Raw genomic sequence first — 15,583 nt, 5'->3', positions numbered from 1 at the left:
GTAGTGTAATTTTTCACCCTTTGACTTTTTACCTGTGTCTTTATATTTAAAGTGAATTTATTATAGACAACATATAATTGAGTTTTACTTTTTATCCAACTTGCCGATATTAGCCTTTAATTCGAGTATTAATTCCAACTAATGTGAGTATTGATATATTTGGGATTAAATATATCATCTTGCATTATGTTTTGTATTTGTCACATTGTTTCTTTGTTCTTCCCTTTCTCTTGTAGTGCCTACTTTTGAATTAAATATATCATTCATTTTCAAAATTGGCTTATTGATAGTTGCTCTAAGATTTCAAATAAATAACATATCACATTTTACTTTCAAATATATCATTTCACATATCATGTAGAAACTTCACTATGCATACTTCTACTTCCTCTCTTCCAACCTTTGTGGCTGCTACTGTTGTTAAATATTTTTATTTCTGTGTATATTTTCAACCCCATAACACAGTTACTATAAACAGTTACAGTTACTTTAAACAGTCAATTATATTTTAAAGAAATTAAAAATAAAAATATCTTTTATATTTAACATATTTTTGCCATTTCTATGCTCTCCATTATTTCCTATAGATATAATTTTCTATCTGGTATTATATTTCTTGTGCCTGGAGAACTTCTTTCAATATTTCTTATAGTGCAGGTCTGTTGGGAATGAATTCTCTAAGATTTTGTTTGTCTGAGAAAGTCTTGATTTCATCTCTATTTTAAAAGACAATTTTTGCTGGGTATATTATTATCATTTTGATTGTTTTGTTTCTTTTATTACTTTGAAGATGTTACATTATCTCTTAGATTGCATAACTTCTGACAAGTCTACTGTAATTCTTATCTTCCTTTCTATGTGATGGTTTCTTTTTCCTTTTTCTATTTTAAGATTTTTCTATTTATGTTTAAATTTTAGCAGTTTGACTATAATTTTTATAGCTGTGCTTTAAAATTTTTATTTATGTCACTTAGGGTTTCCTGGGATTCTTTCATCTGTTTTTTGCCTTTTGTTTTTGTCTTTCTTTAATTCCAGACCATTAATTATATCTTCAAATATTTTTTTCTGTTTCTCTCTCTTCTTAATCTGGGAATATAATTCCATATACGTTAGACTGTTTTGCTACATAAGTTTTGAATGATTTGTTCTTTTTTTCCTTACATATTTTATTTTGGGTAGTTTCTGTCTATCTTTGGATTCATTGATTATTTCCTGGTTGTGTTGTATCAATCTACTGATAAACTTGTCAAAGGAATTTTTTTTTAATTTCTAGAATTTCCATCTGTATTGGTTTCCTATTGCTGCTGTAACAAGCTGCCACAAAGTTACTGGCTTAAAAGTATATAACTTTACTAAATTAAAGTTTTGGAGGTTGAAAGTCTGAAATGGGCCTCATTTGGCTAAAATCAAGGTATCAGTATGGCTGCATTCTTTTTGGAGACTCTGGAGGAGATTCCATTTTGTTGCCTTTTTCAGATTTTAGAGGCTACCTGCATACCTTAACTTGTGGTCTCTTCCTCCATCTTTAAAGCCAACAGCATATCACCTAAAATTACTCTCTGAATTGCTTACTCTTTCTTTCACTTAAAATGATCTTTGTGATTACATTGAGCCTGTCAGGACAACCCTGGATAATATTCCCATCTTATGATCCTTAACTTAGTCACATTTGTAATATTCCCTTTGCCATGTAAGGCAATATATTCACAGGTTTAGAGGATTAGGAAATGGACATCATTGGAGGTGTGTGGGGGTGTCCCATTATTCTGCTGACCACACCATCTGATTCTCTTTTATGATTTCCCTCTTTGGTGGGTTAAATAGTGCCCCTTCCAAGAAGTATATGCACATACAATTCCTTGAAACCTGTATGTAAATATTATCTTATTTGGAAAAAGGGTATTGGCAGATGTAATTCAGTTCAGATTCTTGAGATGAGATCATCCTGGATTACCTGGGTGAGTCTTAGATTCAGTAAGTGTCTTATAATATACAGAAGAGGTTAAAACACAGTCACACAGAGGGGCAGACAATATGAAAATAGAGGCAGAGATTAGAGTGCTATGGCGAAAGTCAAGGAAGCTAAGGAATACTGAATGCCCCCAGAAGCTGGAAAAAGCAAGGAAGGATTTTCCCCTTGAGCCTCCTAGGTGAGTGTGACCCTGCTGCCACCTTGATTTCAGACTTCAGGCCTCTACAACTGTGAAAGAATAATTTTTTCTTGTTTTTAGCCACCCAGTTCGTGGTAATTTGTTATGGCACACCTAGGAAATGAATATATCTCTGTGATGAAATCCCCATCTATTCATGCATGTATTATACTTTTCCCACTAGACCCTTTAACATATTAACTACAGTTATTTTAAAGTCCCTGTCAGTTTCAACATCTGGGCCAAATTCTACATGTTTACTCTTTTGACAATGGATTGTTTTGTCCTTGCTTTGTGTGTATCACAATTTTGTTTACATACCAGATAATGTATACAAAAGAACATTAGAGACTGAGCTAAACAATATTCATGTTTAGAATGAGGCATGTCTTTTCTTCTGTTATGTCATGAGTCTTTGGGTAGTTGAGGCTATCTAATGAGTAGATGAGGCTATCTAATAAGTAGATGAGCTGGGGTTGAGTTTGCTGTCGTAAAAATGTTTTTAAATTCAGTAAACCTTGGGCTTCAAATGTGTCCTGTAGTGGACTAGTGCTACCTTTTTCTTAGCGTGAGGTCTGAAGTGCTAGAGGGATTTTCTAAACGTTTCTTTTCCACCGTCAGCTTTCAGCAATCCCTACATACCTTTGCCACATGTGGATTTATCTCTAGGTTCTTGCCTTTACCTTAGCCTTATACTGCTGTTGCTTATTACTCTGTGCAAGACTCATGCTGTAGTTGGGGGTTTTCAATTCTTTTCCTCCAGCCTTAGTCTTAGGCGGGCCTTGTGCTCCTAAGCCTCATATGTCAGGCTTTTTGAGCACACCTATCTCTCTTCCATGACGTCTTTGCCTACTTCTCAGTCCAGAATTTAGAGTGCAAGTAGGCTTCCTATACTTCCCTTTCCCCTGCACAGGTGAACTCTGCCTTTCTGTAGAGATGAGGATCTCACCATGTTGCCCAGCCTGGTCTTGAGCTCCTGGCCTCCCACGTTGGCCTCTCCAAGTGCTGGGATTACAAGCATGAGCCACCATACCCAGCCATGAACTCTGCCTTTTAAGTTTCTTGCTCCTCCCTAAGCAGTACAGGGCTCTTGTTTGTATTAATGTAGGGTCCTTGGCATGAGCAAGTTTTCTACCCCTCCCAAGGAACAGCCGACCTTTGCCTGAAAATAAGTACATGACAGGGTTTCCTGTCCCTCCCTCAGTGGCAGATCCATTTTACCTCATGTAGAACATAGTCATATATGGAGTATGAGCTGGTTTTTTCTGCCACCTCAACAGCAGACAGATTTTGCTTCCTATCTGAGAAAGTTCACTGTGGGCATTGGCAGCTGCTCACCACCCTGTACTCATGCAGAGCGCAATGAGGGATTAAATTCTCTAGGCACTCCTGTTCTCTCAAATCCTAGTAGACCCTGTACACCTGTGCCACCAAAAGGGCTTTCTCCAGTTTCCTACTTATTCCCAATCTTTCTTGTGAGTATCCATTGGAAACTTCTCAAGAATCCTGAGAGTGGGTACAGGCTTCTCTGTGCCTATGACACCTGGATATTCTACACTTTTACACTAGCCTACATTGTCCTTTAAGAATGTTTAAATTTCAGTTGTTTTCTTCTTACCCACATCAGTGGCTGCCTCCTTGTCCTCCTGTCCTCCCTCAAAGGTGAAACATTTGGGTTTCCTATGTAGCCTTTGAGGAGCCTTTCATCCTTTGGAATTAAGTCCACCTGGTTAACTTCAGCCCACTGATGAACTCAAGAATTATTATTTTGTAGATTATCTGCCCTTTCTCTAAGGCAGCAAAGATTACTTAAGAGTATATCTTTCCAACTTTTTTCTTTTGCAGTTTCTACTTCCTAGGCAGAAGCAGAACTACATTCATAGATTTAACAAATATTCAAATCAACACATGTATGCCTAGAGGACCAATTGGTGTTTCAAACTTAACATATCCATAATGGAACTTTTGGTTTTTTTCAACCACTTCCTGTTCTACCCTAAGGCTATATCTGTACATTGTACCACTGTCCACCTAGTTGGTCAAGCCTTAAACTCAAGAATTATCCTGATTTTCTCTTTTTTCCCCACGTATCCAATGCAACAGTAACCACTATAATTAATTAGTTATCGTATTTCCAAAATAAATATAAAATCTATCCACATAAGTAATAATAATTCCATTATTTCTGTCACTAGTGTGATCCAGGCTGTCATCATCTGTTGCCTGGACTTCTAGGTCAACCAGGAACTGGCCTCATGGCTTTTACTTTTCCCAGACTATATCACCAACCCAGCAGCCAAGGTTAAAACAAATCTAATCACATTCTAAAAACATAAGTAAAATATGAGCATGTCAAATCCCTACTCATAATCAATCAATGTCTTTCCATTGCTTTTAGAATAAAATACCAACTCTTTAGCATGACCTAAAAGGCCCTGAATGATCCAGCCCTGCCTATTTCTACAACTTCACTTGGAGCCACTTTATTCCTCACTCATTTATTCACCTGTTGGGTAAAGAGAGGTGTTTTTAACTTACACATGTTTAAAGAATCAGAGCAGCTGTGAACATATTTCAGAACTCTGAAATTTTAAAAGTATAAAATGTTATTCCAAAACAAATTCTAGACTTTAAACTTTTAGTTATTTTTGTGAACAGACTATTGAATGAAAGCTCTCTGTTTATTGACAACAGTGTATTCTTTTGCATTTCTTTTAACGCTTATTGAAAAAATGTCCCTTTGTTATAGAGTACAATGTGGTTTGTTTGAGGTAGGGGTAAAGGAGGCAGGATGTCTGTCTTTCCTTAGTTTCCTTGCTGCTGCATCTTATTTGATAATAGTCTGCTCCAAGTAATTAAATCTATTCCTGGGGAGCCTCTATTTCTTTATGTTTTCCTTTCTTTCTTTCTTCCTTCCTTTCTTTCTTTTCTGTTTAGCCAAGTAATTTGATATGAAGAGGTCTTGAAGGTGATGATATCACTGAAGGTGTACAGTTGGGCAGAAGTGCACGGCCCCTTGGAATCATTCTTCCATAAAAGAGCAAATATTTACTAAATGCCCCCTTTGCCAAGCATTGGGATACTCACTAGTTCAAACATGAAAAATAATGTTCTTTAACAAGTGTACATTTTAGGTGTTAGATACATAGTTTTAATATAAGTGCTGATTATTCTAATTGGAAATAGAGGATTCAACCAATAAACTATTGTGTCATCTAGAACACCTTTTAAAATAGACTGATTTCTGAGAGTCTGTGAATTCACTTGTAAGACTTCTAGAGGGACTATTAGAAAAGAAAAATGAGAATGATTTTTAGCTATACCACTTAAGAGTTTTGTGAGCCTTGGATAAGTCTCCAATCTTTCTGAAGCTCAATTAGTTTGCTTATATTTTAAAAGAGAATGTTTTGAAAAGGGATAAATAGAATAATACAAGTCCCAGCACCTATCAAGTGGGGTATGGTGGTGGGAATATTTAGTGAAAATGAAAATTAGATTAAAGTACAGATACATCAGGGGTATTTTTCCCCCTCAGTATGTGTGGATGGGGGTGGGTGAAAGAGGGTGTTTTATATTAATAGTAGAGAAGTAAATGGGAAGAAAAACGTGAAGATCTAATTCACTGGAGAAGCACTACAAATGTAGACTGGTGATAGGCAATGGACTACATGGCCTGAGCTGGTTCTGAAAGCAGGGAGGCTAAGCTAGGGCATCTGGTGTATACCCCAGGAGGATAATGGCATTCAGTGTGTCAAAGTGTGCATACCTGATGACAATTTTGTGATCAGACTTTGTTTGCAATCTCGGAGAACCCAGAAAAGTAAATTTTAGTAGTCTTGATTTTGGCATAAAAATCCTTTTAAAAATATGTAATTATCTTATTTATTATTATTTCACATTAAGGAAAGAATAGTGCATTCCTAGCCTAATGTGAACATGTTAGAAGCTGGTTCTTTGTGAAGTACTTTCATAATAATCACCAATATTTTGCAGCATTGCACAAGTTGCAAATACTTTCACATGGATTATCTTACTTTTATCACCTTCATTATATAGGTGAGGAAATTGAAGCTCAGAAATGACTCATCTGAGGTCACACAGCTAGGATATGCCAAAGCTGAGACTTGAACCCTGGTCTTCCTTATTGTACCTATGTAAAATTATGGACCATACCTCAGAATAGGAGATCAGAATTTGCAATGAAAATAAAATTAAAATTAGATTAACATGTCATTCTACATTCTATCTTATCAGTCTTAAGCATGATTGGATAATCTTATTAAAGATCTTATATTCTCATCTGATTCAGCCCTGCTCATCAAATGCTATTTTACTTAGTTTTTATATTTTATTCATTATGATTTCACTGAAAACATCATGAAAATATAATAAGCTGGTAAGATTAGACAACTCCTCACTTAGTACATGCAGGCACATCCACATGTACACATACTCGCATGTCCCTAGGCATTTATTTAAGTATTAGAACTGTACACAATAATTGATTTAGGCAACTAATATTTACTTACTGTGTTATAAGTAAGTTACTTTTGAATATTCTAATATATTAATAAATTATACAATGTAAATTATCTTTAATCCATACTGTAGGGGTGGTTAGTTACATTAATGTGCTTAAAAATTTTTAACGACCATCTCTGGGGAGGAATGAAGTCCTGATTTGTAGTATTTTCTGATTTCTGTTGTGTTAATATTCTCACCATAGCTGGTTTCAAGATACCAGTGTGAGGTCACCTAATGTAGAATTGGGAAGAGATGGGCATGATTGACTCACAAGCCAATTATAAGGCAGCACTAGCACACCACTATGATCCCTGTAGTATTCCACTTAGGGATCCAGACTCCAGAGCACTTCAAATGTTGCTATTTAAATCTGTACCAGAGGGTTCATTGATGGGTATAAGGGATATTAGGCATAATTTTGGGAGGTAAATAAATGGTGTTCAAGATATGTATCTGCCTGAGAAAGAGATTACACAGGCATCTTTGTCCCTAAAGGAAAAATATTGAAGTACATGACAAGCCCAAAAGTTTAACATCTTTAGAGTATTCCCTGAGTATACTTTGGTTCTACACCTCCCTATTTCATCAAGACTCTCATCCAGTGAGAAGCTTTGCTGATCTTCTATTAGACTGCTATTGTAAAGCTTACTGAAATGCCTAAAAAATAGAGAGCAGGGACTTCCTCTCAAGCCATAGGAATAGCTTGTGTGACTATTTTGGAACTTGCTTGCTAAAAAATATTTCTGTGTGACAGAACATCATCTGAGATTTACTTTCACTACACTTATCACTTAATGGTGAGGTAGGGGAAGCAGTCATAACTTCCACTTATCTTTTATCATATTATCAAATGTTGAGGTGATGAATATTTACCAAAATAATCTGATAATTGTGTAGGGTCAACTTGGTTTATTATATCAATTTGCAATATCACTAAATGCCTACTAAATTTGGGACAAGATAACATAAAAAAACCTGTCTACAGAGAACTTTTAGGTTGATTTAAAAATGCAAGATTTCCATTTCTATCTTTTTATTTTTTGAGACAGAGTCTTGCTCTGTTGCCCAGGCTAGAGCGTGGTGTGCAAAATTTTGTATGTTCAGTTTTTAAAAATTTAAAAAATTTTAGCCATTCTAGTAAGCATGTAGTGGTATCTCTTTGTGTTTTAAATTTGCATTTTTCTAATGACTAATGGTGTCAAAAATCTTTTCATGTTTTTATTTGCCCCTTGTATATCTTCTTTGGTGAAGTAACTGTCCAAATCTTTTGTCTTTTTTTGATCATTGAGTTTTGAGAGTTTTTTAAAAATGTATTCTAGATGAAAGTTCCTCATTAAATATATAATTTGCAAATATTTTCTCATAGTCTGTGACTTATATTTTCATTGTGTTAATGTTTTCTATGTTCTTAAAGAGGAAGAACGTTTTTTAACATGTGAAATATTTTGCAAATTCTTTTAAGTTTAAAAAGAAGCATAGGTGGACGTGTGAAGAAAAAAGTATTAGCAAATCTTTCAATGGTTTGGCATTGAATGCCTTTTTTTTGCAAGATTTTCTTTAGTTAGCATTTATTGAGCGACTTTTATGTATAAAGTATTATAGTATAAATAAGCACTGTGGTTTAACGTTTAATGTCTAATGTTTAAACTTGAATTATGGACTTTTAAAGCAAATTTTTAGAACAGCCACCAATTTGGAGACTAATGGTTTCTCACAGTATTATGGCTGGTCTACAAAGAGTCTAAGCTAAAACACTAATACATGATATCTTTATATCTCTACCTATATCATCACCTACATCAATCTACTTCAATATAAGCATGTATAACTTGGAAAAGAATCCAACTTGCTTTCATATTCAACTTCTGTCTTTGGTCAGACACAACCAGTGGGAAGACTATAGTGAACTCAGAGGTAAACTAAATGATAATGTGAAAATACATATCATGAAATTCCTGCATATTATTCCACAGAAGAAACATGGACCTATCCTCAGGCACTTATCCAGACAATTATTTATAAAGCAAGATAGATTTAAAGCAGGGAGGCCATACTGACAGCATGTGGAATAACAGTTTACAATGGAAAGAGGAGAGAGAGAAAATACAGACCCCCAAACTACAATGTACGAAAGTCTGGATTTAGTTTATATGACTATAGAAAGCCTTATAAGCATGAATTCCCCAGAGGGCATTGAGTCATCCAGAAGTTTATAATAATTTATCTCAGAAATGGTTGGAATAAATTATAAGTTCTTAAAGGGAATAAGGTTTTGAGGAATTTATAATTAACTCCTTGATAATATAAAATAATTTATATTATGATCTGAGGCCATAAAAAGTAAAAAGTAAAAGATTTGCAAAAGAGGGAGTCAGAATGCTGAATGGAGTTAAGGTAGAGAGTTTATCTTGAAAATGCTTCTGGTTTAAATATTCTAAATATAGAATAGAAGGATATAGTTAATTGTCAGTGAGAGAGAAAGAAATAGATACTGAATGATTTCTGTATTGTGAAAGTAATTGAAAAAGGAAATTCTGAAGCAACCAAATATTAAATCTCCTAATATTAAAAATTATCTAAAATTTGAAAAATTTGATATATAAATTTAAGAATGTAGAAAACTTCCTTCATAATCCATGTTATTTCCTTTCTAGTGCTTATGAGTATGGACCTTAGAAACAGCCCAATCTGGATCTCAGTCCCAACACTATCAATGGAGTGGCTTCCATAATCCACAATTTTCTCACCTGCAGAATGGAGCTAAAATCTCCATCTCATGGATTAGTGGTAAGGATTACAGGAGATACAGGTAAAGTGCTTAGTACAGTACCTGGCTTGAGGTTTTAAACACTCAATAAATATTAAATGTTACAATTATTATTATTTCTTCTAGGCAGAAATCTGAAGGAGCAGCATTGGAAAATTCAAGTAAGAACATTAGCTATCATTTTCCCATAATTTGGCATTGAGGATTGAAATCAGGTTTTATTTTCAACTGTTTTTGTTTCTCTGATTTTAATTTTAAAAAGTTGAGGGAGCTCATATAAATAACTGACAGCTTTTGATGGTGTCTCTTGGTGCTTTGTGTGCTCCATCTGGCTTGCAGACATTATTCTACCTACTTGACAGATGATGAGGTCATGGAGGCCAGTGTTCTTCACCACAACACCCAGGTCTAAGGCAGAGTTAAAGTATATCCCAGGTCACATAACTCATCCTCTGTTCAAGAATCTTCCCTAATCCCTGGTGCCATTTGGGAACTGTTTCAAAGGCATTCCAACTACAGAATCATGCCAGTGCACTGGTTATCAATTATTTTGCTGATCCTTTAGCAAATCCTCAAACTGATTTTTCTGCCCTCCTTAGACACAAATCACAAAGCTGACCTTAACCACTTTGGCATCCCCTCCAGTCCCAAGGTACACAAAAGAGCAGTGCAGGATTGGTGATTTATTGTTTTCCCATGCAGGTCATGCTTGAGCCTGGACAGATAGAGAAGATCTGTCTTTAATGAGAGAAATGCACCATTACTTGGTCATAAATTCAACTTAATGGTAATTTTAGTAGGGCAGCTCGCCCAGGATTTGTAGAAACACAAATCAAAAAATCCAAAATTCCAGGCATATCCTCCTAGAAACTCCTTTGGCAACTCTGTTCCATTTTCTTTTTAAGGAAATCAATTTTCCTAGTTATGGTCTCTAGTTGCTCAGGGTAGATTTGCACAGAGTCTAGAATCACTGTGGCAGCAGAGAGAGGAGTGGATGGCATGCTGCTGAAATGATTCTTGCCAAGCAGTAGGCCTTGACTTCAGTCGTCAAGGATGCACAAATGAACTGACATGCAGATTCGGTATACAGCCCAGCAAAAGCAGTTTGTGGTGAGAATATTCAGATGATTCTGTCTAAGGAAAGGTTTTATTTTTTCAAATTCTCATGCCTGTGGCTAATTCTAACTGATTAATATACTGGCCATTACCACTTTCAGATCACAGAACAGGTTCTTAATCCTCAAAGAGTTGACTTAGTTTGAGTTGGGTTAGAAGTATATATAGAGTATATTCAGTCACACTACCAGACACCCCTCCATACTCTTAGAAGTAGACTTGGATGCACCATCTTGCATATGTACCACATCTTGTGCTCATTTCTATCATAGAAACCAGCAAACCTTATTGTACTTAATTATTCACATGTGTGTTGCCTTCTACAACACTGTGTGCTCCCACATATATACTTGAATTTGTTTTTCTAGCTTCTAACCCAGTGCCTGGCATGTGACAGATGTACAGTTGATATTGTTGACTGAATAGAAGTATGAATGAATAAAGTTGATGCCTTTCTAGTAAGGTTTGACTTTTAAGTCAGGGAGCCTAGTAAATGGTCATGGTGATATACCTGGCCAGGTAAAGACAATGGAGAGAAAACAGAACTGAAGATAACTGCCGCCCATATGTAGGGTAACTTGAGTCTGTTAAAAATATTACTTCATTTCTTTGAACAAATATGTACAGAATTCTAATACAGTCAAAGCATGATACCAGGTATTGAAGAACATTCGACTAGATCTAAGATCCAATATATAACTCTATTCTAAATAATCACTTTTTCAATATCATAGCTCTACCTAGAGAGGAGACTTGAAAATTTCTTGCTCTCTTTCTCTGCTTTAGTTTTGTAGATGGGTCTACCTATAATCTTCCCCTGATATGTAGAGGGGAGTTCAGCTGGCAGTTTATTTCTGTTTCTACTCACACATCTAGCATGTGGGAAGGCTAGAATTAGAGTCAAAAGGGAGGCCTGGAACACCCAGGTGATGGAATCTTTAGATCCTTATAATTCTCTTATATCAAGAGTGATGAAGACACTCAAAGACAGAGGCTCTCCAGCTTAAGTGAGCATCAGAATTTCTTGGAGGATTTATTAAGACATAGGTTGCTGGGCCCTATCCCCAGAGTTCCTGAGTTAGTAGGTCTAGGGTAGGATTCCAGAAGTTATTTTTCTAAGAAGTCCCCAAGGATGCAGATGCTACTGGTCTGTGACCAGCTGAGCTCAGGTAAATCCTGGGGCTTAACCTTCCAAATCTAGTTCTCCCTTTCTCTTGTGTAACCCCATTGAGTGACTCCATTTGGATGATTTTGTCAGGGTAGCCTTGGATTGGAGTAAAAGAATCAGTCTGAATTATTTATTTTGTAGCCATTTCTCAGTGATCCAAGAAAAATTTTTTATGCCAGTTGTCTTCTTTTTGCTGTTTAACCCATGTTCTTATGGGCTGCCTCTCTTTCTATTTAGTTGGGAATGAAAATAATGATACTATCCATGAAAGCAACCTATAAAACTATCGTTAACATAGGGATGCATACTTGTAAACTATTTATGTCATTGGGTTGTGTGGATAACTGTAAATGATGCATTTAATGTTAGCCTTTGGATTCTTTCTTCTTTCCCTCATCTGCTCTGACTAGGAAAATAATTGTAGCTTCAGTCTAAATGGGGAGGTATCAGCCAGGTCTTTCTGTCCTCTAGATAGCTCCTATAGTCCAGCCAAGCTATTTGGCTTTCTGATTAGACAGTTTTTATAAAGAGAAAAAAATTTCCCAAAAACTATTTGTAGTTATTTTTCCCTTCATGATGAAGGCTTATCTAAACAGCCCAAGCTTCATTCAGGATTCTTCTCCACTCTTTGCTGCCACCCATCCTTCCCTGACCCCACTCACCCTCAGACAGTCAAGGATTTAAAAATATGTTGGAAGATTTTAGTGGTGTCTGCAGAATAGAATTACATTCTTCTATGTAACATTCAGATACAAAGCAGAGAGATAGCACAATCTGTCTAGCTCTTTGGTAATTAGTTTCATGATTTGTGGCATGGCTTAATCACTGGCTGTGTACAGATTATGCCACATAGTTAAAATAATTATAGGAATTTGATAAAATAACGCTGTGAATTCATATAATGCTTCTTTTCCAATGGGTTCCACACTTTTCAAAGAAGAGAGAGCAAAGAAGGACAGCCAACTGATACTAGCATTAGTCATTTTCTGCTGCTTGTTAGGGCTGGCCAGGATAATATACATATATTCTTTTATTTTAGGTCATCTTCTACCTGCCCAAGAAAGCATTTTATCCAGTACTCAAAGATTCTGATGATACTGTGAAATGATATACTCCCTGTTTAGATCCCTTTACCAGCTAATACTTAGTACAGGCTTCACTACTAGTAATCCAGGCAGGCCTACATGGACACAATTCTAAATTCAATGGTTTATTTATATAACTGATGGCTACTGTCTCCATTAGCAGTTCTTTAGCTTTAGAAGAGTGTCATCTGATCATAAATCTTTGTTAGAATTATTTTATGTTTCAACTTTCACTGGCCTAAGGGATGCCCAGATAGCTGGTAAAATACTATTTCTGGGTGTGTCTGTGAGGGTGTTTCTGGAAGAGATTAAAACAAAAAGGTCAGAGAAGGGTGGATTCACTCTTTCTTCCTGAGTTGGGACATCCTTCTCCTGTGCTCAGATATCAGAGGCCCTGGTTCTTGGGCCTTTGGACATCAAGATTTAATACCAGTGCTCCTACTTCCCACAAGGTTCTCAGGCCTATGGCCTCAGATAGGGAGTTACACCACCAGCTTCCCTGGTTCTGAGGCCCCTGGACTTGGACTATCTTCTACCAGTGGCTCTTCTGTGTCTCCAGCTGACAAATGGCATGTGATAGGACTCCTCAGCCTCTGGAATTGCATGAGCCAATTCCTGTAATAAATCTCTTCTTCTATCTAGTTCTCCTATTGGTTCTCGTTCTCTGAAGAACTCTCACCAATGCAACTACCATACAGTTTTTGTGGTTTATTGCATACTCATTCATTCAGCAAGTATTTTTCTCATGCCTAATATGTGCCAAGTATTGTTTTAAATTTTAGCAGGAAACTAAGCAAAATTCCTACCCTCATGGCACTGGCATTCTAGATGATAGGGGAGACTGACAATATACTAACAACAAAATAATGGTTTCAGATATGATAAGTCTTGTAAGTAAAATAAAGCAGTGTTAAGGAATAGACAGTGACTTGTGTAGAGAAATTTTAGATCAGAAAATGCCTTTTTAAGAAGATGACATTTGACCAGAGTCCTGATAAGGAGAAGGAATCAGATGTGAAGATTTGGGAGAAGGGACTTCTAGGAAGAAGGAAGAGAAAGTATAAGGGGCTGAGTCTACAATAAACTTGTTGGTTCTGGAAACAGTGGTCAGGGCAGAGAGGTCTAGAGCAGAGCAGGTAAGGGCTAGAGTTGTTGGAACCCAAAAGGAAGAAGAGGCCAGGTCAGAGGACTGTGTCCCATAATAATATGGTTAGGTTTTAAAGTAATGATTGACTTTTTTAATCATTGATTGACATTTTTAAGAATCACTCTGGTTGACGAGATTAGATTTATAGGCAAGAATGGAAGCAGCGAGGCCAGTTAGGAAGCCATTGTACTGGCCCAAGTATTCTTTACTTGGATTAGAATGGGAATGGTAGAGAGGTAGTAAAGTAGAAGATTAGAAATATTTTGGAGCTAGAATCCACAAGATTTTCTGATAGATAGGGTCTGGAGATTAAAGGAATGAATGGAATCAAAAGTGACCCCTAGATTTCTAGTTTAAGCAACTGAGGGATGATAGAATCATTAACTGAGGTAGAGAAGACTAAGATGGATGTAAGACTTTTTTAGATATATTGAGTTTGAGATGGGTATTATACATCTAAGTGGGAGTCTAGTAGATAGTTGAAAATGTAAATCTAGACCTTAGGGTATAGGCCAGAGTTGGAGATGTATATGTGGGAGTCATTACTGTAAACGTGGTATTTATCGCTTAAGCTAGATCTTAAGTGAGTAAGATGAAGTGATGCAAAGGAAGTATACATCATTGCACTGACTGGAACATATACTTTTAAGATGTTATCTTTTTTTATAATGTACTAAATTAATAATAGAAGGTAAAATAGTGTGATTTTTTATTTTAGCATATTACGGGGGTACAAATGTTTAGGTTTTATATGTTGCCTTTCCCTCCCTTCCCCCTGGAGTCAGAGCTTCAAGTGTGTCCATCCCCCAGATGGTGTGCATCACACTCATTATGTATCTACATGCCCATCCTCCCTCTCCCCTCCCACCTGCCCGATGCCAGATAAATGTTATTCCTATATATCCACTTAGGAGTTGATCAGTTAATATCAATTTACTGGTGAGCACATGTGGTGCTTATTTTTCTGTTCTTGGGATACTTCACTTAGTAGAAAGGATTCCAGCTCTATCCAGGAAAATACAAGAGGTGCCATATCACCATTGTTTCTTATAGCTGAATAGTACTCCATGGTATACATATACCACATTTTATTAATCCACTAATGTATTGATGGGCACTTGGGTTGTTTCCACATCTTTGCCATTGTGAATTGTGCTGCTATGAACATTTGAGTGCAGGTGTCTTTTTTATAGAGTGTCTTTTATTCTTTTGGGTAGATGCCCAGTAATAGGATTACTGGATCAAATGGTAGATCTACTTGTATCGCTTTAAGGTATCTCCATATTGCTTTCCACAGAGGTTGCACTAGTTTGCAGTCCCACCTGCAGTGTAGGAGTGTTCCTATCTCTGCATCCACACCAATATTTATTGTTTGGGGACTTTTTGATAAAAGCCATTCTCACTGGAGAAAAATGATATTTCATTGTGGTTTTGATTTGCATTTCCCTGATGGTTAGAAATGTTGAGCATTTCTTCATATGTTTGTTGGCCATTATTCTGTATTTTTTTTTTTTTTTGAGACATAATCTCACTCTGTTGCCCAGGCTAGAGTGCTGTGGCATCAGCCTAGCTCACAGCAGCCTCAAACTCCTGGGCTCAGATGACCGTCCTGCCTCAGCCTCCCAA

Source organism: Microcebus murinus, chromosome 10, assembly GCF_040939455.1.
Source record: "Microcebus murinus isolate Inina chromosome 10, M.murinus_Inina_mat1.0, whole genome shotgun sequence".
In the NCBI taxonomy this organism is placed as follows: domain Eukaryota; kingdom Metazoa; phylum Chordata; class Mammalia; order Primates; family Cheirogaleidae; genus Microcebus; species Microcebus murinus.
This window is presented reverse-complemented; position numbering follows the sequence as displayed.